The 5,457-nt window shown below is 37.9% G+C and overlaps 1 long non-coding RNA gene across 1 annotated transcript; it reads right to left on the bottom strand.

Annotated features, from left to right (window-relative positions):
- Positions 1-261: 261 nt before the first annotated feature.
- LOC115439292 (uncharacterized) lies at positions 262-2,439 on the bottom strand. Its single transcript, XR_003938239.1, has 3 exons — positions 2,403-2,439; positions 584-1,705; positions 262-488 (listed from the first exon to the last, which is right to left on the bottom strand). It is a non-coding gene; the product is annotated as an uncharacterized LOC115439292 (long non-coding RNA).
- Positions 2,440-5,457: the final 3,018 nt, after the last annotated feature.

Here is a 5,457-nt window from a genome sequence, read left to right as displayed (position 1 = left end):
CTCCTACTATATAAACACCACTATTTACTTATTCATATGAATGTGGGTAAAGGTAGCTCATTTAGACAAGCTTATAACTTCTATTAAATAAAGCTCCTACTATAGAAACATCATTATTTACTTATTCATATGAATATGGGTAAAAGTAGCTCATTTAGACACTTATAACTTCTATTAAATACAGCTACTACTACAGGTAACACACCTCACCTTTGTGATACTCGACACATTGAACATGGGACAACAGAAGAAACATTACATTCAAATCAAGTCAACTTTATTTGATATATACACTATATTCACTATTTTGATCTTGTGAGGGAAATTCGGTGTCCGTATTTATCCCATCCGTGGTGGCTTCATGTTTCTTTCCACAGACCTCCCACCTGTAGGAGGGCACATGCTGCTTCCCATTGAGCCTTTAAAACCTCTGCAGGATGTGTCTGGATGCTTGCGATGTCTCCATTGTTGAGAAACCCTTCTGCAAACTGCAAAATGGCATTTTAGGCATTCAGTTACATATGACTGGCTAACATAAGGGAAAAAAAAGTTTACTACAAACAGTCTGAATTAAAATCTTTACCTTTAACACCTAAATCCCACAGCTACTGGCATCTTGCTGCTTGTTGTGGTGAACAGTTTTTAAAGTCCATTTATCTCCTTGGACTTCATGGCCCACCATCCTCAAGAAATTCCTAATTATTGTTTAAAAAGCATAACAAGCATACGAAATACAGAATATACTTGTCTGGATCAACAAGTAGCAGTGTCCTCTGTGACATGGTGACAATCTATAAATGATGACTGTATTTGTTATTCCATCACACTATGACATATTTGTGTAGCAAAGCCTTTTATGAAAATTTACTTCTGTTGCATCAGGTCAACTGAAATGCATATATATATCAGAAATAGGTCTGAGGAAAATAGAAGAAAACCACTAAAATCCAGTGAGCACCTACATTTACAGGACAAATCCATCTTTTTAACACTGGAAATTTCATCTGAAGAATGGGTTTCATATCAAATTATTGTTAATTCAGGTTACTGGTGTTAGGTGATATGGCTAGATAAAAACAAACAAAAAGATTGCTTTTCTAAGAGGCCGAAATCTTCTGGAAAACAAACTTCCAGCTACCACAGCACAGAGCTGATGAATGGATTCCTGTTAAAAAACATTAAGTGTGTGTTAGTTCGTGTGTACTGAGTGTATAGTGTATTAAGTACACATGCATTGAGAACAATATAGTTTTACATCCAGCATTTGCCTGCTGTTTTTCAGCAAGGATATGAATGTATGCATCAATTACCTTTATTACAAAAACAAACACACACACAAAAAATCAGTAATAGGGAAAAAAACACATTGTGGTTTGGTAATACTTTGTTTGAATTGTCACTTATGTCATCAGCCAGCCAGTGATCTGGCTTCTGTGGGGGACTGGATCATCTTTGTGTTCCCATAGAAGAGCTGTCCTGCACTGAACATTCATAAAGTACATATAAACAAAGACATTTTACCAAAACATAGATATATTTGAATACACCTTTGCCGACTCACCCTTAGTCTAAACCTCTCAGCATATCTCCTTCAGCTTAATTTTTGAGATTTCTTTGACCTGTCTGGGTGTTTCCTCTCAGACAGGTCATGTAGATTCTCCTGTCACCTCTGTTCCATACCTATGAGCCTTCACAAATGGAAAAACTAGAGAACACACAACAAAACACATTTTTTGTAAAAAGCCACATTCAGCCATTTTAATACACGTACACCCACACAAGTTAGAGATTTGTGTATGATAAATGACAAATAAGACAGACTGGGGAACTAGGTATGGAGGTATTTGTACAGTCAGGCATTTCTTTGGTTTTCCAAACCTAGCCTACTCGTCCTCAGCGTGTATGGAATTATAACTGAATTCACACAAGTGTGGGTAGTGAAGGGAACTGTTCACATAGATTTAGTCAGTTAACTAGTAGGCTACCATTGTTCTCGTTCGTTGAACTAACAGACAATTATCTAAACGCCATTAACACCGAGGTGACCCACGTACTTAAGGCTAATATCATACAATGAGAACTTCCTTACGCTATTATCATCTCACTTCAGTATTCTACGTCTATCCTTCGTGCACATGTAATTGCTTACAGGAATTGTTAACACAGATTTAGACATGGTAAATGGTAGGCTACCATTATTGGCGTCTGTTGAACTAACTTAAACAATAATCTTAACACCGTTAACACCCACCTGACCCACGTACTTAACTCTAATATACAATGAGAACTTCCTTACGCTATCATCATCTCACGTCAATATTCTACGTCTATCTTTCGTGCACATGCACATAATTGCTTCCGTGCTTACTGCTCAAAAGGCACTATAAAAGAAATATACTTACAAAATATGACTCACTTCTGCCTGGGGGAGCACAAATCGATGGGCATTTAAACTGTGAAAACGTTTAGGGGTCAGTAGCTCAACTCGACAGGTAGACAGGACACCGGCCACGATTCCGTTTGTTTATTTTTCCCTGATAACGACTACTTCCGGGTCAGGCAACTTAACTATATTGAAAATAGCAAAATCGGATGAAACGGTTGTTATCCGTTTTTTCCATTTTTCATTTGAGCACAAAATCGGGAAATGGAAAAACGAACCGTTATCCGTTTTTCATTCTGGTTTTGAAAATGAAAAGCAAAAAAACAAGTCGTTTTTTTGTTTTTTCATTTTTGGTTTTAAATTGAAAAACGAATGAACGAATGATACTTGGATTGAGCAGACTCCTCTTCATCTGTCTCATTTGTGCCTAGCTGGCACGTGCAAAGCAGGGGGCCGGGGGGGGGGGGGGGGGGGTGCTTGAGCCCCTGCCGCTTTGATCCTCTGCCTACAAGTGCCCTTTTTATTCGGGTTTTTTTTTTTTGCGCAAAAAACTGTATGACTAAAATTTTCGTGACTAAAATTTTGATCAATGATAATAACTGTTAAGAGTGGCTGTCACTGGACCTGGTCATGGTGCCCTTTCATCTGTCACACCGCGCACGCGCGCGCGCGTCATGCGGTCTGGAGAATGAATGAGGAGGAGGGGAGAGCCGCGATTCGAGGCACGTGAGAGTCCACCCACTATCTGCCCAAAACATTGACTTTTCCCTTTTGGTCCTGGTCCTATTCTTCAACAACTCTAGTTTTGGGGCCAAAAACCGATGGTGACTAAATAATTCAATATCATGGTCACATCATGGCATTAGCTCCCAGACTAGCACACTCTAACAGCTGGGTGTCCACCTGAGTCTGAGTCCTGCTGAAGCACTCACACACATCTGCTTCTGTTGGACTTCCATAAACTGTGGAGTTTTAACTGCAAAATTGTAACACATGGTAATAGTCCTCACTTGCTGAAACAGTCCCTTTATCTTCAGTTTTCTCTGTTTTTGCAAAATACCTTTAAGTTTACTCTAAGATTTCATGAACAGCTACATGATCAGTGAATTAAATATAGGGTAAAGGAAGTGATTTACACTGAAAAATGCAAAACACAGAGGTGTTTATTATAATAAATGGTGATAAATCACATGAGAAATGTTAAAAAGAGAGAAAAAAATCATTTAGAAGCTGCCATAAAAGTACCACTGGGTCTGAATGGGTTAAAATGTGCTGAAGTAATTAAATTCTGCTAAACCGATATAAAATTGCATAAAAAGAAAACGCATCCAAGTCTTCATCTCATCCAATACCTAAATCCGGCCCTTTTGGTGTACAAGAGTCATAAAACTTATGTAAAATCCCCCGACTCGGTCATCAGGGCCAACACTTTGACATTTCTGGTTTTGTTTCAGAAACTGCTGGATCGATTATCGTAATATCTGTGTTCGCCTCAAATATATACATACATATATACATAATTTAACATCTGTTTTTAAGAATTTGTCTTGGACTTACACTGCAAAAATCCAAATCTTGTGTATTATTCTCATTTACTAGTCAAACTATCTTATCACACTTAAAATAAGACAGAATCACCTACAGAGGAACTTGTAAGGGAGATAAAAGAACTTATTTTTAGACAATAGATCTAGAAAATCTTATTTCAAGAAATCTTACAGAGATAATTTTGACTTGTTCCATTGGGAGATTTTTTTGGTGAATTGAGCAAAAAAAAATCTTGAATTAAGCAAAAAAATCTGCCAGTGGAACAAGTGAAAATTATCTTACTAAGATTTCTTGAAATCAGATTTTCCAGATCTGTTGTCTAAAACCAAGTTCTTATATCTCACTGAAAAGTTCCTCTTTAGCTGATTTTGTCTTATTTTAAGTGTGATGAGATATTTGGACTAGAAATGAGAAAAATACACCTGGTAAGATTTAGATTTGTGCAGGGTATTAACACACAAAACTTCTACACATTACATCTTTATTTCCACTTATATAGAAACTGAACATCAAAAGAAACTTATCACATATTCTATGTGATGCCATTTCACACCATTTTATTAAATATGAAAAGAAATTCTTTCTTGTTCTTAAAACAAACAAACAAACAAACAAACATTGAATTAAATAACAAAATACAACAAACAACAAAACAGTGGATGAGTATCCAGAGGATAATGTAAAATATGACAAAGGGGAGTTCAACAAAGTTCACATTTAGCAACAAACAACATTATTAATCCACAGCAAGTCAAAGATCTCAATCCCATTGAACATCTGTGGGATATTCTTGGTAGATCCGTGTATGCTAGGCGTTCAGATCCTGGCAACTGCCAGATGTTCATCCAGGCCCTTCAGGAAGAGTGGGACAACATCCCCCAGATAGGATCAGGAGGTTCATCCAGAGTGTGTGCAGAAGGTGCACAGCCTGTGTTAGGGCTCAGGAGGACACACCCAGGACTGAGGACATTGATCTGGACCATTTGGTCAATCTTTGACTTGCTGTGGATTAATAATGTTGCTTGTTGCTAAATGCGAACATTGTGATTGGTGGTTGTTCGTTTTCATGTGCCCTTTTGGAAGTTTGAGCCCCTGCCCCTTTATAGCTCTCTGCACGGCCCTGGTGCCTAGTGGTTCAGGGTTGTGCTGCTGAGCTGCTCCTCTGTCATCAGTAGACTCTGCTCTCCCTTTCACACTTCCTCCTGTTTCTCTAGACTCACCTGCACCTGGATCACAATAAAAAATAATATCTACAGACATTTGGACTTACTGAACCAATTAAGATATTTACACTGGCTAAATATGCAGGTTTATTTAATATAACTTTATACTATTGCCTTTCAGTTGTGGGCTTTGTGTATTCACTGTCTCACTTTTAATAATAAAAACTAAAATAAGTCAGGACTATTGTTTGGGTCTAGAAAGTGGTTTTAGTGGAACTAATGCTTGTTCACACAGTCTGTTCCAACAGCTCACCTTTTCCTTCCATCCTGACAGGAACAATCCCCTCATCACTACTGGCTCTG

This window comes from Sphaeramia orbicularis, chromosome 19, assembly GCF_902148855.1.
Source record: "Sphaeramia orbicularis chromosome 19, fSphaOr1.1, whole genome shotgun sequence".
NCBI classification, from domain to species: Eukaryota; Metazoa; Chordata; class Actinopteri; order Kurtiformes; family Apogonidae; genus Sphaeramia; species Sphaeramia orbicularis.
The sequence above is the reverse complement of the archived record's forward strand: the minus strand, read 5'-3'. Positions and strand labels throughout refer to the sequence as shown.